Source organism: Dromiciops gliroides, chromosome 3 (assembly GCF_019393635.1).
Source record: "Dromiciops gliroides isolate mDroGli1 chromosome 3, mDroGli1.pri, whole genome shotgun sequence".
In the NCBI taxonomy this organism is placed as follows: Eukaryota; Metazoa; Chordata; class Mammalia; order Microbiotheria; family Microbiotheriidae; genus Dromiciops; species Dromiciops gliroides.
This window is the reverse complement of record NC_057863.1, coordinates 40,043,017-40,067,461: the sequence shown is the minus strand read 5'-3', so window position 1 is coordinate 40,067,461 and position 24,445 is coordinate 40,043,017. Positions and strand designations below refer to the sequence as shown.

Genomic DNA, 24,445 nt, shown 5'->3' with positions numbered 1-24,445 from the left:
ATATAATATTAATATATACTTTAGAGGACAGTTGGAGTCCCCAGGTGCCAAAACTCAAAGAAAGGAAACTGTGGCCCAGGTTAGTAGGATTTCTACCTATCTTTACTGAAGAATAAACAGCAGCCACTCTTGGCTTTGAAATCCATATAACCCCCCAAACGCTATGAAAACTGGGAGAAGAAAAAAACAGGTTTTTTTTCTCCCAAAGCCTTTAGGCAACTATCATAAGTGGCTGTGGTATTTCTTCACTAACCCAGGAGAATGTTGGCGCCTTAAATGTGTAACTCCCCAGGTCACTGCATTTGGATGCAAATTATAATAATTTCACAGTCATCTAGCTTTGGAGATTCCTCTATTTTTAGGGGAGAAGCAAAAGCAGGGATAATTATGATACTCTGTTGAGATAAAACAGTTACAAACAAATAAATCTGGCAGCCACCAAAGAGCCTGTGGTCAAACTTGACTCAGATCCTTTCAAGTGAGATTTCATAGAGGAGCAGTAGTAATGTGCCATCGATAAAAAGATAAAGGCTGAATCGGGAAGAATAGGATGGGGGAAAGTGAAGGGAGTTTATAATTTCACTGAAATAAATTAGATTAGAAAAGATAGTAGAAGAGAGAAAGTGGGGCAGATTTAGTATCTTACTGAAAATAGGGAAGTTAGTTCACTTTATCTTAGAAATGTGAGGGAGGGAACAAATTGAAGTCAGTTCAATTCTCCAAACATTAAGCTCCTACTAAGTGTCCAGGTCCCAGGCACATGGCAAACTTTAGATAAGACTCAGTTCCTGCCTTCATGGAGCTTATAATCTATAGGAAGATACAACAAATATATAAACTGTACACAATAATACATGGAAATACATAAAATGAATAAATCTCATCAATTGGCTAGTACTTATTAAATGCTGAGTATGTGGCAGACTCTGTGCTAGCTTCTGGGGATACAAGAAGAAATGATACCTGAAAAATATGTAGAAGGGGTATGAATAAAATGCTTTGCGAGCTCCCCAAAAGGAACGTGGGGGAGGGGATCATGGAAGGCTTCTTATAGGAGGTGTCATGTCAGCCAAGGTTTTAAAAGATGGCAGGGATTCCAGAGGCTGACTGTGGAGGAGGAGCAGGAAGTACTCTAGGAAAAGGGAACAATTCGAGCAAGGACATGTGGCTAGGAGGACCTGAAGCAGGTATAGGGAAGAAAGAGTAGTCCAGTTTGATTCAACAAATTAAGTCTAACAAAAAGAGAGTCATGGAATTACAAGGCTGAAAGGGACCTCAAAAGCCATCTGCTTCTACCTTTTCAGTAAAAGAATCTATATTGTAACCTATCCAAGTAGTGGCCATCCAGTCTCTTACTGAAGACCTCCAGCGTATAGGAACAAAGCACTTTTTTTTTTTTTAATTTAAACTTTTTTTTTTTTTTTTTTTTGCAGGGCAGTGAGGGTTACGTGACTTGCCCAGGGTCACACAGCTAGTAAGTGTCAAGTGTCTGAGTATGATTTGAACTCAGGTCCTCCTAAATCCAGGGCTGGTGCTTTATCCACTGTGCCACCTAGCTGCCCCTATTTTTATTTTATTTTAATTTTGGAACAAAACACTTCTTGAGGCTGCCCCTGTCTCTTGGGGAGAGCTCCCGTTGCTGGGAAATTTTTCCCGAATTCACACCTATATGGGTCTCTTTGCAATTTCTGTGCCTCGGTTCTGGTTTTGTCTTTAGGGTCCACATAGACCAGGGTAATCCCTCTTCCATATGACAACCCTTCAAAAACTTGAGTGCAGTACTGTGTTCCCCTTCCACTTCCTGACCACCAGTCTTCTCTAGGCTAAATGAACCCAGTTCTTTCAATGAATCCTCTTAGGACAAAGGAAATATTGGTTGTCCTTCTCTGGACATGGGACAGTGGATAGAGTGATAGACCTGAAGTTGGAAAGACCTGAGTTCAAATCCAACCTCAGACACATACTAGCTGTGTGACCCTGGGAAGTCACTGAACCCTGTTTGCCTCAGTTTCCTCATCTATAAAATGAGATGGAGAAGGAAATAGCAAACTTCTCCAGTGTCTTTGTCAAGCAATCCCCAAGTGAGTTCACAAAGTCAGACAGGACTGAACAACAACAACAACAAGCTCTGGGCTCTCTCTGATTTCTCAAATGACTTTGCTAAAGGTCTATCGAATACTAAGAAATGTTCATGTTCTTGGCTGGGACAAAGAAAGTCCCTGTGTTCAGGAAGTTTGCATTTGACTGGGAGTTTACATTGAAGTTGGGTTGGATTATTAAGAGTCTGATATGACTGAAATGACTGAACAACCAAAATTGAGTAAATGGAAGGGGGTAACACTAAGACAAGGCTTCTAGATTTTCAAGGCCTTGAGTGTTGGCATAAGGAGTTTGAGCTTCCTGTACAGATAAAAACTGAATGCATTTCCCCTCCTCCACCCCAGCAAAGGAAATATGAGAAGAAGCCTGTAAAAGAAGTATTAGACAAACAAGTCATGATTAAATAATGTATTGGAGGAGTGATTAAAAGGGTGGCAAACCTGTTTTCTCACTTAACCCTCATTACGGATGCTCAGTAAGAAAATATCACTAGAATAACTAGCTAGCATTTTGATAGAACTTTCAAAGATTTGCAAAGCACTTGACCTGTGTTATCCCATTTGATCTTCACAGCTACCTGTGAAGTAGCTGCTATTATTATCGACATTTTCAGATAAGGAAACTGGGTTAGACAGAGTTTAAATGACTTGCCCACTCACAGCTGGTAAATACCTGAGGTTGTATTTGAACTCAGCTCCTCCTCACTCTAAGGTCAGAGCTCTTACCCACTCTGCAGATGCCTAGCTACCTCTGAAATGTCGTCAAATCAGCCTCCCATGGTTAACATTTGTGAAGCACAAGGGATTCAATATTATGATGGCATATTAGCATCTACCTGAGTTCAGTCAACCAGCACTCATTAAGCACTTACTGTATGTCTGGAAATGGGGATATAAGGGCAAAAGTGAAACTGTTTCTGGCCTCAGAGAGTTTATACTTTGCCAAATAGGATATTATTTTGTCAAATCCCTCTAGGATGTCCCTCTCAACAGACCTATATTTCTAGTCTTAAAGAGTTGCCTGATGTTCAGAGGGGTTACGTGATTTGCTCAGGTTCACACAGCTTATAATCAACTGAGGTAGCAGTGGAGCCCAGGTTTTTCTGCCTTCATGTTCAGTATTGTGTCTACTGCATCCAATAGCTTATGACATTGGAGTACAAACATGTTGATGTCAGGAGAAAAGTGATTGATTTTAGTTGGAGACAAAGGAGATTGGTATATACCTCTTTCCCTGTTTGGTGGATCTTTACCTCTCATGAATAGAAAGTGGGTGATAAAATCTCTACTCCCTTGCGAGAAGGTGATCTTGATTGTATGCTAGGCAGACACCTTAGAGACCTTAAAAGCTGCTGTCTCTGAGTTTGCTGAACTAGTGGCCCCTGGACACCCTGGTACATAGCTATAGAGCAGGGGTGAATTTCCACAAGATAGGATGAAAATATTTGTTCTCAGGGTCCACTGCATTAGCAGGAACCTTTGGGGGAAGGTGCCATCTGCTTTGTACGAGAAATTTGACAGAAAGTGGAAGGCCTTTCTAGGACTGACAGTTAATGGCAGGCATCAAGGGACACCTCCTCCAGCCCTGAAGACAGGGATGCTGGATTTCCCTGCCTCTCATTCCCTGTATAGCAAACATGAAACAAGGAAGCCTTGTCTTGGGTGACTGAGTACAGAGAGAAATTGTCAGAGTACGGAAATGGCAGTAATATTTTTCTAGTTCATTTGCCTTTATAGACACCAATGCCAGGTATTTCCTTGGTTTCCATTTTTTTCTTGGTTAGATAAGTTGAGAGATCTTTTTTTAAAATGAGAGTATAGGGGGCAGCTAGATGGCACAGTGGTTAAGCACCGGCCCTGGATTCAGGAGTACCTGAGTTCAAATACGGCCTCAGACACTTGACACTTACTAGCTGTGTGACCGTGGGCAAGTCACTTTACCCCCGTTGCCTGCAAAAAAAAAATTATAAAAAAAAATAAAATGAGAGTATATAAGAAGGCATGGAGAGATGGAGAAAATTCTTTTCCTCTGAAGATAACAACAAAAAATAGTACTTTAGTGATTAATGATAATAACAACTACTAGAATCTGGAAGCATAATAGATCTAGATCTGGGAATGACCTTAGTAGCCATGTAGTCAGCCCTTTCATTTTTCTTTTTTCTTTTTTTTTTTTAGGGCAATGAGGGGTAAGTGACTAGCCCAGGGTCACACAGCTAGTAAGTGTTAAGTGTCTGAGGCCAGATTTGAACTCAGGTACTCCTGAATCCAGGGCCAGTGCTCTATCCACTATGCCACCTAGCTGCCCCGAGCCCTTTCATTTTTCAAATGAAGAAATTGAGCCCCAAAGAGGTTAAATGACTTATCCAAGGACACACAGGAAGGAGAAGGTAAATGGTATTAGTCCTAGAGAAAGCCATGTAACAGAGCATAGAAATTTATAGAAATCCAAACATCAAAAACTTTTATGTCTAATCTTCTTTTAAAGGGATATTGATCTTCATTTAAAATAGACTTTCAGGCTTACATTGTACACAGTATCAAAAACATTGTGTGAGATCAACTCTGATACACTTAACTCTTCTCAGTAATACAATGATCCAAGATAGGACTCATGATGGAAAATTCTCCCCACATCCAGAAAAAAGAACTGTGGAATCCGGATACAGAATCAACCATACTGTTTCTACTTTTTTTCTTTTTTGAAGTTTTTCCCTTTTGTTATGATTCTTCTTTCAGAACATGACTAATGCAGAAACATTTTTAATGTGATTGTACATATATAACCTATATCAGGTTGCTTGCTGTCTTGGGGAGGGGGGAGGGAAGCGAGGGAGGGAGAAAAATTTGGAACTAGAAATCTTATAGAAGTGGCTGTTGAGAGCTATCTCTACATGTATCTAAAAATAATAAAATACTTTATGATTAAAAACATAAAATAGATTTTCACTCAGATATAGCTAGCTTTAGACAACTGTGAAGATTCTACTCAGTTTACTTGCTTTAGAATAGGAATCATTCAATGTGCATTTTCTTTGAGCATCTGTTAAGTGCCAGGAACTGGGAATGCAGAGACAACAATGAAATACCTTTTTAAAGTCCTTGCTTTAAAGGGGTTAAAGAGTCCTGGACAATAGAATGTTGTGTTCTTGACTAATTCAGGCTCAAATAGATGACGCAACTTTATTAATTTCACTCACATTCTCAAAGGATCCCCATTACCACAAATCATAACAGCACAATCATCATCATCATATTTTACTAGTAAATAGACTATAAAGTTATAAAAATATTTTTAGAAGAAACAACCATCGCTGTTTGGTAGGTAAACAATAATAGATTTGTTAAAGTTAACTGAAAGTGACTTACCTGCAGATAAAATCTATGAAAAAGTGAAGATTTAAGAATAGAATCAAAAACCCCTCCATGAGTGACATCCACATCAACAATATGTTGATCAACAAAGGAACATTAAATAAGTTACTCCCCTGAAGATTTTTTGAGACAATGGAGGGACTTATGTGGCAATTCAGTACCAGGTAAACATCACAATAAATTACAGAAGGGTTATTTTTAAGGAGTCCCGACTAAATGATCAATGTAGTTTATGTAAGGAGATGGCAAAATCTGTGTAACACACCACTGCAGGCTGCAAAAATTTACCATCCAATGAATTCCTAGCAAGACATGCCCTAGTGACTAGAATTATAGATTAGAAACTTGCTGTCTTTCATGGACTGACAGATTAAAAATTCCCAAAAATGTCCTTGAGAATTCAGTCAATAAACTACTAGTACAAAATATCATCTCAGGGAAAAAAATCTTGGCCACAACTGCCTAAATGTAATATAATCATTAAAAAACCTTACAATAGATGTAATTATACCAAATATAATTGCTAAGATTCATGGCACATGTAAGTTTATTCAGCAAACCTGTTAAAAGTGGATTTTTTTTCCTGCAGGAAATCATCATGATGCCTTGGTCAAGAACCTATGGTCACAGAAGACAATTTCAAGAATAGGGGAAAAAACACCTTGATTATGAAAGATACCTTCTTAGAATCATTCAAAATTCTGCCAGTTTCATCTCAATTTTCTATTTCCACAATCATAATTATATGACAGCTATTCATAATACTCAGGTACATTAAGGACAAATCTGCATTCCCCTCATTTAAATTAAGAGATGTTGTAGACATGAACCTTATCCAAAAAGCTTCATAACTCTTAATTAAAAGATCAGACTGAAAGGATTGTGTAGACCAATAAGCCAGTTGTTGAAAGAAATTAATCCAAGACTAAGTAAACTCTTAGTCAGAATGAGAATAATAGGATCAAGTCCTATTCAATGAGATGAATTCTCAAGATTTGCTTCTCTTTCCATTGAGACTTATCAGAGGACTTAGAAAACAAACAAGAACACTTTATACATGCTGTCCATTCAGCAGCTGCTCTTTACTAATTTTCTCACTAGGCTACATTCATCTGGACTTCTCTACCCTGTCTTCATGTTGATATCTTTCCTTCTTTTCATGTTTTTGTCATTAGAATGTCAGCTCTCTGAGGGCAAGGAATGGTTTTCTTTTTGCTTGTATTTGTATTTTACAGTACTTAGCACAGTGCCTGGAACATAGTAAAATTTTAATAAACACTTTTTGATGGACTAAAGTTAGGTCAATTAGAGCTAGATGAGCTAGATGAAGGTGCATTCATCCTATTGTAAGAGGTCATGAAGCCTATGTCACAAAAATTCCACAATATGAATGGGACTCTTGAAGTTGCCATGTTAACATGTTGATTGAGGGGAAAAACAGATCTCCCAGGGTAACTTGATTAAAGCAAAACCAGCAGAATGCCAACATTCCTTACTATTAGTATTATTATGCCACTATGCCGATTAGAAAACCAGGACTCAGAGAGGCTAAATAACTTTCCTATAGCCATGCAACTAGTAATATTGTATGGAGGGGGAAGGAAGTGTACACTGTTTTTTTCTGACCGGAAATCCAGCATTCTTTCCATTATGGTGGACTGATATAGTGTCTATACCATTCTGTGACAAAGCCAAAGGTTTTTTGCTAATTCAAAACATTAACAATGCTTTCGATATCCAACCAGGAGGTATGCAACATTATCATGACATTAGACAAAATACTATATAGCTACTGAATATAGGGCTTGCCACTATCATGATCAGCAATGAACAAACAGAGCTGGCATCCTTTTACAACATGTCATCAAGACTCTCTCTTCCGGAACCCTGGGCCATCTGCCCTGCTGTTCATTTATCCCCTCCACCTTAACCAGCACCTTCATCCCTTTCCCATTTTAGACCTATAGAATCCATATCCCCAGATGCTATGCAAACTCATATATTCAGTTTTGGAACTCTCACCCTGGAGCTGAGCACCACACACCAGACCATGCTCCACTTTCCATCCAGTCATCCTCTTGGCCACAGTAATTCAATCAATACTACCAGTGCCTGATGAATAATCTGTACTTAATAGAAGCTTTTCATTCATCCATCCATCCATCCATCCATCCAAATGTGCTAATCAATGATAACACTGGATAGGATGCCAGAGGGGTGATCAGAACTTCTTAAAGCATTCAGTAGCTAGACCAATGGATTCAGCAGGTTCTCTGGCAATGACTTTATCTGTTCTCCCTTCTTACTCTTGGTCAAGGGACTTAGTCTTAGAAGACTTCTTCATAAGGGCCCCATCTAGAATCATCTAGCCTTCCTGGCTCATCACGTCCTTTCATGCTCTCTATCCTCCAGCCAAACCAGCATCTTTACTGTTCCTTATACACAACACTCCATCAATGAAATATTTCTAGGTCTTGTTAGAGGGTCTTCCCCCTACCCAGAATATCTTCCTTTATCTCATATAATCCTTAGTGTTCTTCAAAGCTCAATTCAGTCACCCCCATGTACATGAAGCCTTTCCTGATCTTTCGACTCCTTACATTTATTATAATATTATTTATAAAATTAGTTATATTATGATATAATATGTATTATACTCTTACTTACATTTACATTTCAATATTACTTACATTTATTCTGCATGCATTTTTGTATTTACTTAGGATCACAGATCTAGAAAGGACCTCCTACACATGCACAGTTTTGTGGAATAGAATATAAAATTCTTGAGAGTAAGGGCAGTTTTCTTTTTTCTCTTGTATTTTTAGAGTCTGGCACCTAGTAGACGTTTAGTAAATGTTTACCAATTCAATTATTTTGCATATGTATTTCCTCAGGGTCAAACAAAGTCAAAAATTGATGGAAGCAACTTTTCTCCTCTGGCCACCATAATGACAGGAAGCAACGAAATCATGTAGTATTTAATGTTCTCATGCACAATTCAGAAACAGTCTCACCAAAGAGGAACCCTATGTTGGTTAAATGATTCTGGTTGGGGATGTTGTGTGTATGAATTGCAGGTGGCTGTCATAATGTCATATACGGTGACCATGTTTCCTCTGGGTTTTAGAAAGTTTCCATCCTCCATAGCTCATGTATTACTTTCCTTCCAACAGTCTTTGATGCAGACTAACTTACCCCATTGTTAGCTGATCCTGGTTTTCCTCTCCCATCTTCATGCCTCTGTAGAGATGCTCAGTGTGGGGGATGCACTCCCTTCTCATCTCTAGCCTATTAAATACCTAGTTTCCTTTGATTACAGCTCAGGAGCCAACTCCTATAAGATGCTTTTCTTAGTTATCTCAAATAAAACAAAACAAAACAAAACACAAAACACTTTTCTTACTGAAATTACTGTATAATCTTTTGATTATTTCTTTTAACTCTCTATAGACTATACTATATATTCCCCAACCCAATGGAATATTGGATCCTTTAGAGCAGGGGCTTTTTTATCTTTTATCCCCATTGCTTAGCACAGTGCCTATTAGATAGTAAGTATTTAGCATATGTTGATTGAGTTATTTACTACTGATATCATCGACAATAATGACCAGCAGCTGGGTCAGGAAATTTTGATAAGAGCACAGCTTTGAAGAGGTTTGAAGGGAGAGAGACTGCCCAGATCTTCATAATCACTATATATACTCTATGTATTTTACAACAGCATTACCTTGAAAAGAACAGCATTTCACTCAGACCAAGGTATATTCCAATCACATTTTTTATCCGTTTTGTACCGATTCCCATTGTGGTTTGGTTTTTTTTTTCCCAATTTGATTTCAACAGACACTAAATCCACTTGTCAGTGGAGAAATGGATTTAGGAGACTGGAGAACAGATTGTAATAGACACTTCCTTACCATTTGTCTCTGTAAAAGGACTATTTCCTAAGCCTTCTCAGGCCCAATCAGAGTCCAGGGTTTGGTATCAGGTTATCTAAGCTTCTGTTTTTGGTGGCTGCTGAATTTATTTTTTGCCTTAATTCTCTCTTGGGTCTCTCCAGCAGGCAATGACACTGCAGTTGCTATACATTTTTTTTTTATATTTTATAAGGAGATAAGGGCATCTGGGTGTCTGCATCAATTGATTCCCTTTACTGATGTTGCTGATTATTTAACATATGGTGCCATGGTATTCCTTGAAAGTGAATTCCAACTAGAAGGAGTAGAGCAGGCTTACTAAGATAAGGAAGATAGAGGAGCTGAGTTAGCTCTTTAAAAATCTCTTTCCTCCTCAAATGTTTGATTATTTTCTCTCAGTTGGGTAGGACTGTAATACTCTTTTTTGGGGCCTTATTTGGAACATTTATTCATTTATGAAACTCAGAAATCACTAGGTTTTTTTTCTTCTGCTCATTTCTTCTCAAATACTCAAAGAAATCTATGATCTTATCAATTCAGGAGTTCCCTACAATGCTGGAAATCAAAAACCATCTATGCCTATTCATCTTGTTTCACTGTTGTCATATCTTTAATATAATAACATTAGTGTAAATAATAATAATAGCATTTATATAACACCTTAAGGTTTGCAAAGTGCTTTATGAATATTGTCTTATTTGATTATCACAACAACCCTGGATGGTAGGGGCTAGCATTTTCTCCATTTAACAGATGAGAAAACTGAGGCAGGCAGAGTAAGCTCTGTGTTTTGCCCAGAATAACAGAGCTACTAAGTATCTGAGGTCAAATCTGAACCGGGGTTTTCCTGATTCCAGGTCCAGCAGGACCAGCATTTGATCCAATCAAGTAGCTCCATTTACTACAGAGGTCCACCCAACATACTTAAAGCCTTTCTCATTCTCTTCAGACATTGTAAGCCTATCAGTACAGTCCTATCATCCTTCCTTTCTGCCAATGCAAAAAGCCATCTTCTCTTCCTCTCGTATCATTTCTTGATATCTTTTATTCTTATTCTTGGAGTTCCTCATCTCCAACACAATATATCTCAAACAGAACTTATTATTTTTCCCCACAAACCTACCATTCTTACTAACTTTTTTGTTACTCTTTAGGATACCACCATCCTCCTAAGGGTCCTGGCTCATGACCTTGGTGTTATCTTGCTCTCCTTACACTCATTCCACATGTCTAATCTGTTCTCAGATCTTGCTCTAAAACCTTTCTACCTTCCTATCACCTCTCATAAGTGTCCTCTTTACCTCATTCACACAGCCTCCACTGTAGCTCAAGCCCTTATTTGCTCTCCCCCAGCCTCTTGCAATAGCCTTCTAACTGGTCTACTTAGCTGCTAAGGTAATTTTTCTAAAGTGTAGGTCTGACCCTATTATCTCCTTGCTTAATGAGATCCAGGGTCTCCTTATTACCTCTAGGATGAAATATAAACACCATCATTAAAGGTCTTTATTAAAGGTTCCCTTCCTCTCTTTCCAGCCTTTTTATACTTTACTCCCTTCACATACACTATGATATATCAACACTTGTTTACCTAGGGTTACTCATTTACTTTGTGGGGACCAATTTTTAATTGGGGAGTGTTAGCTAAGCAGCTTGCTGCAATACTGGGGCAAGGAAGGAGACCAGCAGCCTCCCTCAAAACAGAACAGGATTTATTTTAACAAGAATGAACTTAAAAAAAAACACAAACAGGATCAGTAGGATCAAGGGAAGGGAAATAAAATGGGGAAAGGGAAATTATACAGCCTGAAAAGATACCACCAGCCAGGAATCAGCTGAGAATACACAGTAGAACTCCTGTCACCTTCCAGCGTCCAGCTTGAATGCCCAATTCTCCTCCCCCAATCCCAGAAAACCCCCACACAGCCCCAGCCAATGGGATGGCTGCTCTGACAGTCACATGACTGCCCTCACTAGGCTTCCAATCATTATAATTTTGCCAGGCCCATGTAGGTGTTGGCGAGTGGTGATGATATGAGGTGCCAGCGCATGGCAGCGGCTACAACCAGTGGGTGGAGCACGGAGCCCCAAGCCAGTGCCCGCTGAGGCATAAAAACCTCAAATAACAATTCTTTACAACTTACATGCATATAACTCTCCTCCCCCTTTCTCTATGCCTTTTCCCCAACTCTCTCTCTCTCTCTCTCATGCCTATAATGTTTTCTTCCTCACTTCTCCCTCTTAACTCTTCTTTTAAGACACAGATAAAATCTGACCCTCTACAGGGGCCTTTCCTGGTCTGCCCAGTTATTAATGCCTGTCTTTGTTCCATTGCCTTCCATTGAATCTGTACATATCATGTATTTTTGTTGTTATTTTTGTTATTTTCCAGTCATTTCTGATTCTTTGTGACCCCATTTGTGGTTTTCTTGGTTTTTCTAGCAAAAAAGATATTGGAGTGGTTTGTCATGCCCTTCTTCAGCTCATTTTATAGATGAAGAAATTGAGGCAAACAGGGTGAAGTGAATTTCACTGGGTCAGATAGATAGTAAGTGTCTGAGGCCAGCTTTGAACTCAAGAAGATGAGTGTTCCTGTCTTCAGACCTGGTACTCTAACCACTGCACAATATAGCTGCCATATAATCTGCATGTACTAGTTATTTTTATAGCTACAGGGGAACAGGGCAGTTGTCTTCTAATATTCAAAAGGTCATCATGTAGAAGAGGGGAAAGGCTAAGTTCAATCTTCTTAGGTCATATGAAATAAGAGCAATGGTGTAAGTTTCCAAAAAGGCAATTCGGGTTTGTCATCAGGAAAAATTTCATGGCAACCATGATGTTATCCCAAAGTGTAATGGGCATCCTGTGAGATGGTGGGTCCCCTCTCCTTTGATATTGACAAGAAAAAGTCAGATTATCAGGTGGTAGGTATTCTAGTAGGTACTTTTGTGTATTGGTTGGACTAGATATCAACTCAGATGCCCAGTTCTCAAAATTCTATAATTCTGTGATTATTATGGGTTCAAATCCTCTCTTTGATCTGTGCAGTTTTGGGGGATTAGTTAATTTTCCTAGGGCTCAGTTTCCTTATCTGTAACATAAGGATGTTGAATGCAATGGCCTCTGTGGTCCCATTCAATCCTCGAGCTATTATCCTAGTTTTGGAAGAGCAGTTGATCTGCACTAAAGGAGTCAATTTCCACACAAGAAGTTCCCTAACCTGTGAAACCATAGCTCCAGACACATTATACATATATGCAGAGACTCAGACAAAAACACACATGCATATATATATTCTTCTCTATGCCACTAGGTGGCTCAGTGGATAAAGCTCTGGACCTGGAGTTCAAGAAGGCCTGAGTTCAAATCTAGTTTTGGACATGTATTAGGCAAGTCATTTAATCTCTTGCTCTGCCTTAGTTTACTAAATTATAGGAGGAACCACTCTTGGTCATTGTGAGGATTAAAAGAGATTTTTGTAAAGTGCTTAGCACAGTGCTTGGCTCTTAGTGGGTGTTCAATCAATGCTTGTTTCCTCCCTTTATCCCTCTGTTCCAGTGATTTAGTGAGCCAAAGAGAATCAGGTGAGGGTTTTATCCTCATACTTAACTGGCTTTTCAAAGCTGAATAAGCTCCATTTAAAGTCAGAGACTTCTAGACTTTGGTGTCTTAAATATTTTCCAACCACACCATCCTCTCAGAGCCTCATAAGATAACAGGAATAAATTGATACTGTGTCAAGATAATGGAATGTGATAGATGAGATTTAGCAGATACTCAGGGGCCCACCTGGAGATTGATTTAAACTGATTGAATTGACTTTGCTGACTGGATTACTGGCTGACTTCTAGTTAACTATATTCTAAGCACATCTGGCTAGTACTTAAGGGTACTTAAGGAAGCATGGTTCTCAGAAGCTAATAACTTTGAACTTTGACCACCTCTTGGGCCCAGTCAACCAATCAGCTTGAAGAACCTCCCACTTCTGGGAGGAGAACAGGAAGGAGGAAGCGGAGGCTGTTCAGTGAGTTTGCTCTCTTTGGTGTTGAGACATCAAAGCAGTGGAGACAAGACTTCAGAAGGAGGAGATTAGGAAAGCTAGGATTGCCAGGTTAAAGGAATTCTGTTCTCAATCTTTCTCTTTTCTTTTACTATATTTCAATAAACCCTTAAAACCTAAACTCATTTATCAGTGATTTTAGTCAGTTTCCCTCCAAAACTGGGGGGACAGATAAGAACCTACATTTAGAAATTTAAATTACACAATACCAAGGAGAATTTCCTCTTCTTGCTCCCTTGCCACCAAAAAGGATCCCTGATGATACTATCTTCCCACCCAAGAAAAAAGATGAAATAGTTAGCAAATTTCCTGGAAGCCCAAATCCCACTCAGTGGCAAATAAAGATTTATAAAGTTTGATGAACTTCCCAAACACTACTAAACTTCCTGGAAGGAAAGCAGCTGGGAGAACAGGGTATGCCCATCAATCTCCTCTCATACTCATAAAGCTCCAGTGGGTCTCTAGTGCCTTAAGGAGGAAATCCAGGCTTCCCTTCTTGTTATTTAAAATGCTTTGCCATTTGACTCCAGCCTCCCTTCCCAGGCTGATTTGACCTTCCTCCTCTTCAAGTTGTTCTGTTCTGGATAAGCTGGCTACTGGCCGTGGTCCTGAAATTTGGCCTTCCAACCCAGCATCTCATTTCCTGACTATGCACCTTTGCTCAGGATGTGCTCCATAATTGGAATGCACCCCCTTCTGTGTTCTTAGAATCCCTACTTTCCTTTAAGGTTTATGTCAAAGACTACCTCCTACATGAAATCTTTCTTCATTCCCCCCAAGTTGTTATTGCCCTGTACAATCCCATCATACTTTTTACATATTTTCTATTTATTGATATGTCTATGTGTTTCCTGCCCTACCCCAAACATGTGTTCTACAAGGAAATGGACTTTTAAATTTTACCATTCTATTCTGAGGGCCTAGCACATAGTTGGTGTTTAATAAATGCTTGTTTAATGAATAAGTCAACAAGCACTTATTACTTACCTACTATGTTCCAGATGTGGCGCTAAGGGCTGTTCCAGCCTTGAAATAGTTTGTATTTTATCAGAGGAGACAACATGTACACATATCACTATCTGTAGAATAAATACAAGATCATATTCATAGCTAATACTTTTATCTTTTTTTTTCATAGCTAACACTTTTAGAGAACTCCAAAGGACTTTACAAGGATTACTTCATTGGATTTGATTTTCACAACAACCCTATGAGGTAGGTGCTATGATTATCTCCATTGCTATGATTATCTCCATTTTACAGAGGACACTAAGGCCAAAAGAAGTTTAAGTGCCTTGCCCAGGATCATAGAGCTAATAACTGCATGAGGCAGGATTTGCAATCTATTCACTGCTCCACCTAATTGTCTCAATTTTGATGCAGAAAAGAAATAGCAGAGAGTAGTCAATAGTTCACTGAACTTGAAGTCAAGAAAATGAGTTCAAATCCTGCCTCAAATATTTACTGTATCTGTGACACTGGCCAACTCACAACTTTTCTGAACTTCAGTTTCTTCATGATAGAAGAATGTTGGATAGCAAAACCTCTAAGGTCCCTCCCAGCTTTCAATCTATGATCCTATCAAATATTTAGATGATAAATATTCAGCACTTCCTCCCAGGAATCGAGGTCCTGGCAAAAGGGCAGCTAGATTGGGGGTGGTCCTGTTCTCTATGAGTTGACAATCCCATTAACTGTTGGAAAATTGATTTTAACTGCATTCTTTGTTATCTGTCCAGTCAAAATAGTTGAAATGGACAGAAATAGTTCAAAATAGTTCAAAATGGACAGACCTCTCACAGATGGAGTGTGTTGGACTCTTTGCATTTTGGGGGCAAATGTTAGGCAGAGGTAAGCCAGATGCTCTCCTGTCCAGAAGGATAAATATCCCCTTTCTATCAGCTAAGAAGTCAGACAACTGGATGTTTTGACAGCTGGCATGTTTCTTCCACTCCCCCAGCTCAGATTCTCACCCAGGCTCATCTCTCATTGCTCCTTTGATTAGACCAGGGATGGCATTTTCAGACATCTGGGGTTCAAAATTGCCCGACTGGGAGTCAGCCCCAAATAGAAAGATCGACGGTGTGCTTTTTAGCAACACCAAAAGAGTATGAGTTCCCTGGGCACACAATAGGGAAGGGGAGGGTACAGCAATCCAAAAGAGAATCTGTTAGGAGCTGGAGCATATGAAGAGAGGGGGGGGAGGGCAAGGGAATGGAGTGGTGACTATACATGGAGACTCTCCAGGCATTGCTTGAATACAGTGTCTGTTTCTAATGAGACTGTTTTATTTGGCTAAAATCTAGGTGGTTCTTTCTTTTTGGTTCCAAGCCTGATTTCTGTAGCACACTCAACATTTGATATGAAAGACACTGATATTCTCATAGCACAAGTCTGATCATGCCATGATCCTTTCTCCCCGCCCCTCCCCCCCCAAAAAAAACCCAGCTTCAGTGGCTCCCTCTTGTTTCTAGTATAAATATAAACTTTTCAGTCTGGCTCTCAAGGCCTGTAATGTTCTGGTGCTAGCTTACCTTTCCAGGCTTGTTGAACATGACTCCCCTTTATGTTCTAGCCAACTAGCCTCCTTGCATTTACCTGTAGATAACAGGTCATCTACATACCTTAGTACCAGCTATCCCCCCATGCCTGCAATGTACTCCCTCATCACTTGTCTCAAAGAATCTTCAGTTCCCTTCAAGGTTCAGTTCAGCTGCTAGCTTCTGCAGGAAGCCTCGTCTGCTTTGCCATCCCTTCCCTCTGGTTAGCATCCTTTTAATAAATTACTTTGCATGTATTTTGCACTTATTTGCTAATGTACACAGTGCTAACCCCTAACAGAATGTAAACTTTTTGAAGGTAAACATTGTTTCAATATTATCTTCCCATTCCCAAGTGTCTAGCACAGTGCTTAGAAAACAGTAGGTGCTTAATCAATGTTTTTAATTGTTGAAATTGAAAGGAAGACCAGTGTAGAAGAATGAACAGAAAAGGGGAAAAGGAACTTTCAGAATCAAACATGTTCAAGATTGGATCCCATCCTAGAATTCCTGAAAAGTGGTTATCCAGATTATTACTGAAGACCTGCAGTAATAGGAACTTACCACCTCACAAGACACCTTTAACCAGTTCTATTGATTAAGATGCTTCCCTGAATTCAGAGCCTAAATCTGCTTTATACAGGACTTAAAAAGAAGGAAAGGAAAACCCATCATACTTCTGGAGAGTATTTCTCCTGTTGCTGTTTGTAGAACATCTGGGGCTAATTTTAATTACAAAATTGTAATTTGGGAAGACATCACTGGCTCATAATCATAGTATTTGGCATTCCAATCCAAGCCTCAATAGATGTAAGACTAAGGCTAGGTTCATCAACTGAACTAATAAGCATTTGAGATGGAACTTCTCTCCTACCCAATTCATCTTTTACTGAGCTGCCCAATAATTTTTCTAAAGTATAAATCTGATCATGTAGCTTCCTATTGCCTCAAGGATAAAAACACAAACTCTTCAGTTTGGTCTTTAAAAGCCTTTACAATCTGTCTCTAGTTAACCTTTCCAGGACAATGTCACATAATTTCCCTTTAGATATTCAGTATTCCAGCTAAGTTGGTCTATTTACTGTTCCCCAAACTCAGCATTCCATCTTCTGCCTTCATTCCTTTGCATGCCATTCCCTTCTCTTCACCTATTCCTCTTAGAATTCCACCTTCTATCAAGACTCAGCTCATGGCCAGTTCCAGATGTCCTTAGATGTAAAAATGTTCTGTCCTAAAATCACCATATATAGGTTTTTTCTTTGCATTTGTTGTATCTCTCTCCCTCCCCCCTTCGAATGCAAGCTCCTTGGGGACAGAAATTGTTCTTGTATTTCTATCCCCAGAACGTAGGATTGTGCCTGACACAGAATAGGGGCTTCATAAATTGGTTTTGGATTGGTATTGAGATCCTCTTAAAATACAGACATGAAGGGATTTTGTTGTTGTTGAGTATGTCTAAGATTTTCTTTGCCTTTGTAATTAGTGATGCTAAATCTGGACTAATTAATGATGCTGGGGCCAATTTCATGGACTTTGCACAGTGAGGTTATGTTTTGGGGTCTGCCTTCATTTAATACCATTTAGCAGGGATAGTCAGTGGAGTCTGAGCCAGGGTTGAAGAATCCTGGGAAATTTGGAAGTTTGGCTTTGCCAAACCTCAGGGTAGAGGCATAAATGGATTTCTTTAAACTATTCTGGAAACTAGCATCAATACATAAGGAATTCACTAAACATAAAGCCAACTTGAAGAAGATGATAGTGCATAGAGATAAACAAATGAAAAACTTGCACTTATTTAGCAATTTTAGGTTTGAAAAGCACTCTCCATATCTTCCTCAATTATTTATTGAGTGCCTACTACATGCCAGGAACTGTGCTAACTGCATTTAACATTTTGATTAATTGTTAAGTATTGAATCCAGGTTCAAGAAATTGAATTCACAAATACAAGATTGGGGATTTGGTAATGATGATGTGGAGTTTGTAAAAAAAACAGAATTGGGGTTTTAGTGGACTGCATCCTCAGTAGGAATTACTGGTATGTTGTGGTAGCCAAGAAAACTCATGCAACATGAAACTATGTTGAGAATTAATAAGGAAGATATTGCCCATGCTCACTTTGTCCTTGGCCAGCATGATCCTATGACTCTAGAAAAAGCCTTTGAGAACCCAGGGCCACCTGGACACCATGAGTGAAGATCAAAGGCTCTTCTGGAGTCTAGAACCCTTGAACCTGCCAAATGTTGTCCTAGAAGTTCTTAGACTTTTATAGTGATCATATCATTAAGAATTGGAAGAGACCAGCTTTGCCATTGTACAGTTAAGGGAAATGAGAAGTACTGAGTGTTGGGGAGTAATTTGTCCAAGGTCACAGCTATTTAGTGGCAGAATTAGTACAAGAACCCAGGTTTCCTGGCTTCTAGACTAGTGCCCTTGGACTGGTTCTATATCAGCAAGTCAGACTTCTTTCTTATTTAAAGCTGGAAAGTATGCTGGTGAAGGGTCAATGTGAGAGCTGTCTTCAAGATAATTTTCATTTCAAGACCTTAAATATTTGGCACTTTTGACTGATGTACCACCATGGCCTCCCCATCCTGCTACTCAACAACATCCAGTCTGTAAGAAGACTAAAGAATAACCTCTTGATGCTGGGCTCCAAGGTTCTTCATAAGTGGGCCCAGATTTACCCTTCCAGCCATATCCCATTCAATCCCTACTTCCTGCATGCTATGGGCCAGCCCAAATGGCCTACTTTTGGTTCCCAGTTCCCATTCTATCCTCTCTTTTCTCTGTGGCTTTATGCTCACTTAATCTTTTGTGACTGTGGTAGCCTCTTCGCAACTTCTGACTGTTGAAATCTCTTCCTTTCTTTTAGGCCCAACTCAGATGCCATTTTCTCTATGGAGCCATTCTATGACCTCTCTGCACCACCCCAAAGTGATCTCATCACCTTTATTTTCTAAAACTTTTGCTTATTCCATTCTCCCTTTTATGGTAATTATCCACATCCATGGATTCTTCCCACTATGAGCTTGTGTCATCTTTCTCTGTCTCTGTCTCTCTTGTCTTTGACCCTCTGTCTCTCTCCTTCTTTTTCTCCCCCACCCTCTTTGTCCCTCCCTTTCTCTTCTTCTCCCTCTCCTTTTCCTTTCTCTCATCTCCTTCCCTTCTCCTCCTTTTCTTTCTTTCCCTCCTTCCCTTCCTCTCTCATACCCTCCTTCTCTTTGTTCTTCTTTTCTCCTTTCCCTTCCTCTTTTATTCTCTCTTCCCCTCCTTCCTTCTTCCCTTCATACTTGCTTCCCTCCCCCTCTCTCTATCCCTTTTCTCTTTATCCCCTAACTTCCTCTATCTCCTTCTCTCTCTTATTCTCTCTCCCTCCTTCTTCCTCCCTCCACATCTCCATCCCTTTATCTCTCTTTTTCTATCCCTTCTCTTTTGTATCTCCTCCTCCCTCCCTCTCTCCCATTCCCTCTTTTATTTTTTCTCATCCTCCCTGTCTTTCTCCCTCCATCACCTTAATCCCTCCTATTTAATGCCTCCCTCTCCTTCCTGCTCTGTCTTCCTCTTCCCTTCCTCCTTCCCTGTGTCTCCGTTTCTGTTTCTCCCTCTTCCTCTCCTGGAGTTAGGAATGTTTAGTGTCAGAAGAGAAAAGAAGGAGCCAGGGTAAGATGGCATGATATCTGCCTTAAAGTATTTGAAGTGCTGGAAAGTAATTCTACTTGTCTTTTTTAGTCCCAGAAGGCATAAGGCTTAATGGAAGCAACAAACTTTTGGCATCTTTAGAGCTGTCCCGCAACCATTAGGGCTTCCTTGGGAGGTGTCAAGCTCTTACTCAAGGAACAATTTTGAGCAAAGATTACAAGCTTATTTGTCAGAGAAGATGTGGAAGAGATCCTTTTTCAAGTATGAGCTGTAGTAGTTGGTCTCAGAGGTCTTTTCCAACTCACCTTTCTTCCTAGGTGAAAGAAATGGTAAGAAGGAAGGAAGGGAACACAGGGAGATAGAAGGTGGCTGCAAATTGAGTCCTAGTTCCCTGTTTTATTCTGACAGTGTGGACTGACCAAATAGCTTAGCAGTCAAGGAAATGCATGTGGAGTATTGACTCAAGGACATTTTCTGAAGATGTCAAAAGGCCTGACATGCATGGTGTGGTTCATCATCATTTGATTGAGTTTCCCATAGAGGAGAAGGCTGTGTCAGTCTAGGAAATAACAGGCAGGACTGATGACATGAGGGGGGAAATCACAATTTAGAGTTCTTGGGAGGAAGACGATTTAGTTACTATGGTGGGAGAAGAGGCAAAGAAAGAGGAGAGAGGAGTCAGCAATTGCTCCATATGCCCAACTGCCATTATGGTAATATTTCCTACAGTAACTATGGAAATGAGGATAATGAGGAGTGTTGCATAAGCTCAGAGAATGTCAGAGCTCCAAGAGGACCCTAGGCATCATCCAATCCAACCACTTCATTCTACAGAGGAGGAATCTAGAGAGGGAAATGACTTATCCATAGTCATATGGACCATTAGTGGCCAGAACCAAGATTGCAACTCAGATCCCTTACCTTCTATGATTCTGAACTTTGTGTTACATTACTCTTTCCCTTAGTCTTCTTATGCCAAAGTCTTGTGAAAACACAGTACAGTGGAGAGTTATTAAGGTGCAGCAGCAATTTGGGAATTGGAGGACCTATCTTTGAATCATGGGTTTGTTTTCTGTATGATCTGTGACACACCTACCTTCTTTGAACCTTGGCTTCCTTACCTATAAAATGAAGGCATTGAACTTGATGGCCTATGAACAAAAAGTTGATATTTATATGATACTTTAGTGTTTTTAAAGTACTTCCATATAGTCTCATTTTTTCCTCTACAGATGAGTTCATTGAGGCTCAGAAAACTTTCCCAGAGAGAGAGAGAGAGAGAGAGAGAGAGAGAGAGAGAGAGAGAGAGAGAGAGAGAGAGAAGGAAAGGTGGTACAGTGGAAGATCATTGAATTTAGAGTCCAAGGACCTGAGTTTCAATCCTCGCTCTGACCTATGGGTGCAAGCTTCATCTCTTTGGTCCTGTTAGAATATCAGTAAAATCTTAGGGTTAGAATAAATGACCTCTAAGCTCCCTTCTAACTCTAAATGTTTCCATTTCTCCCCCTTGGTACAGACTTGTGATTTCATGTGTGTAAGGAGTCCCTGCCATGGCAAATCTGTCCACCTTGGCAAACTGTCTCTAATTTAGGATCATAGAGCTGGAAGAGATTTTACCAATCTAGTCCAATCCCCTCATTTTATAGATGTGGGAACTGAGGTCCAGAGCGGGAAGACATTTGCCTAAATTTAATCAGGCAGTATGTGGCAGAGCTGGAATTAGAGAATATTTAAATTCTCTGATTCCAAACCCTCACTCTTATGATCCAAGAGTGAGTTGCCTGGGGTACTGAGCAATTGAGTAACTTGCCACAGGTCGACCACACAGAATGTATGATGGGAAGAATTTGAATCCAGTTCTTCCTGGATTAACCACATTGTCTTTCAGTTGGAAATCTAGGGTGTTAGTGCATATGTAATTCTGTGTGCATATTGAACAGGAACTGGATCCATTATTTCATTGATATAGGGAACTCCCAGATGAGAAAACTCCCTCTACCAATTCAGGTCAGTACTTGCCCAGTAGCTTCCTGGGTTACTGAAATGTTCATTGACTTGCCGGGAGTCACAAGGCCAGTATGTATCAAAGGCAGGATTAGAGCCCAGGTCTTCCAGACTCACAGGCTGCCTCTCTCCACTATACCACACTGCCTTTTCTATTGTATGGATACAAAAATGTATTTCGGGAGAGAAGGCTCATTTTGCTAGAGCATAGTGCCTGTGAGGCCAAGGTCACAGATCCATTTTAAGGCTAAGGTTGCATGCTCCGTAGCTACAGACTAAAGTCTGTGACACAGGTCATCCAAGCTGACTGTTATCTCAAAACGATATGCAATCAATCACAGGAGGACCAGCTGAGACAGTATGTATGGCTCTGTATAATCTATCACCACTTGTAGTTCAAAGAAACAAAATACAATATTATAAGCATATCCATACACAAACCCACAACCTGAACACAAAGAGACATTAAGACAGGATAGAAAAGTAAGGGTAGTATTTCACCTTCAATTTAACATTAGCTTTGGGGTTTTGATAGCTCCCATCTTTTGAGGGGAAAAAAACATTGTTAAGAATTGGGGAAGCACGAAAAGGAAGATAATTTTCTATTTTGTAAATATCAGATCCAGTGAAGTATCTTTATCATTATTCAGAAGCCAACTTTTAATACCCCATGCCCAGATTAACAAAACAAAAAACAATGCTTTTGAACGCTGAAGATTGAAAAGTGCCATGGAAATCAGTCATTGAGTTTTTGCTATTTTTTGTGGTGAGGGTCAGAGGCAATGACAAATCCTCACACTCACAGCCCAGAACATGTTATATCGCGGATATCATCAGTCCCTTGTCAACTTAGGCAAAACGGAAAACAGAATTGCGTCAAGGTGTGTAACTTTCCTTTGCAAATCACTTAATTTTCCCTTGTACTCTGAGAACCCATTCATCCATTCCTCCTTTTTTTTTTTTTTTTCAGACTCCTGCTTCGGTTCTGTTCGCCAGAAATCTCTAACAAAATCTTCCTTGCCATCTGCAGTGTGGCAGTTGTTTGAAAGCAAAAGAGAGAAGCCAGGACGGAGAAAAAACCCTTAGTTGCCCGTCCCTCCCCCGCCCCCGCCTCCCCCACCCCCTTCCCCACCAGTCATAAACTCTTATTTCAATCTGTTCAAACAATGAGAGTAAACAGTGCGGACTAGCCAGTCCATATGCAAAATGGATGGAGACATCTCCTCCTTTAGATCAGGTGAAATTCAAATAGTTCTTTCTCAGGGACTATTGCACTGACTGCCCGGGTTTCCCCCTTTTAACTGATGGAAAGGGATATTCTAAGCTCTCTGAATGACAGTGCGAAAGCCTATTTCTTAGCTAACAGGTCTCCAGTCTAAAGGGCATCTGGTCCCCCCTCCCACCCTCTTTCAGTTCAGGATTTTCACGATCTACCCCCTTCACCTTACCCCAACTCTTCACAGCCTTGCCAACAATCTGGCTGGCAGGGAAGAGAAGGGGCGCGCTTTTTCCTGCATGACCTCTATGTCTTCTAGTTCAGGGGCAAAGTAACGAGGGGTGTCCCCTAAGCACCCCAAGAGGCGGCAGCCAGCTGATCCTCGAAGCATTAGTTACCTGAAGCATCACTCTCCCCCACCACCAATCCTCTTTCTGTCTCCCTGCTCCCCCTTTTCTCTATTTCTCACTGGACCCCAAGAAGGCCCCCAAGTACCCCTCTGCGCTTCAGCCGGGACAGCACCTAGCTGTAATTCACCAGCTCGGCTGAAATTGACCAGTCCGGCTGCAATTGATCAGCCCGACAGACAATGCCCACCTCGCAAGCCGCCGCCCGGCACCCGCCGCTGCCGCCTTTGTTTGCCATGCAAATCCTACCTCGGGCGAGCTGTCACATCTTCCTCCGGAGGAAGCCACGCGGAATGGTTAATAAGCAGCGACCCTGGGGAACCCTCCAGGCCGCCCTCCGCGGCTGCTTCGCTCTGACATAGCGGCCAAGCAGTTTGGACCTTGCATGGCACAACCCCCGGGACCTCGGGGGCTGAAACACCTCGGGGCTCAAAATGCCTGAAAGAGTTTGGAAGGACAGCAGGAGAGACGGACGCCCTTAGACTGCCATGCCTGGAATGAGTTCTTGGGAGCTGCGTGGAGGCGGCTTCAGCCTGGGTTTAAAGCATGCCTGAGAGGGGATTGATTAGCCTATGATGGGCATGCTGTTTCTGTTTTTATTTAATACCGTAATAGGCTGTCTGGTAGCCTGGCTCTGATAGGTTTAGCGGCTCTTACCCACTGCTTTCAAATTCTCACATTAAAAAAAAAAAAGTGAAAGGGTGGTGGTGGTGGTGATGGGGGGTGGGGAGAAGCCTGGGCTCAAACGTTTTCTTCAAGGCAGAGAGACCACTACCTAGCGGATCAGATTTGCAAATCTCTTTAACTTGCGTATCAAACAGACCTTCCTGCCCTGGAAAATAAATGCATTTGGAAATAAACACGATTCTTAGAAGATACAAGCAGTCTCCAGCGAACAGTAATACCGCCCTCCCTCCGCAGCTTCACATACAACCGAGGACTGGAGCGTTAGGAAAGTGGCTATATCCAGGTGGGAAAAGTTTCCAGCATTTCCTCAACAGGAAGGCCAAGAGATGCCGAGGTTTCTGTGCTCATCATATGTAACACGCTGGGTGCTTACCCGCCCATTCGACCGTAAACAGACAGAGAAGAACACGCAAATTCAGTGATTTGGCAACTCCAGCATCCAGGCAGAGCTGGACCAATCGGATCCCAAGCATTGGTTGTTCCAATGAAAAGGAA

General features: G+C 40.6%; 1 protein-coding gene across 1 annotated transcript in view; it reads right to left on the bottom strand.

Annotated features, from left to right (window-relative positions):
• The window catches only part of KCNMB2 (potassium calcium-activated channel subfamily M regulatory beta subunit 2), a 325,777-nt gene extending 302,012 nt beyond the window's left edge, over positions 1 to 23,765 (bottom strand). Inside the window, exon 1 of the mRNA XM_043996333.1 lies at positions 23,513 to 23,765. The gene's annotated coding sequence lies outside the window, so the exon portion shown is untranslated. The remainder of the gene's footprint in view (positions 1 to 23,512) is intronic.
• Between the last annotated feature and the right edge of the window lie 680 nt (positions 23,766 to 24,445).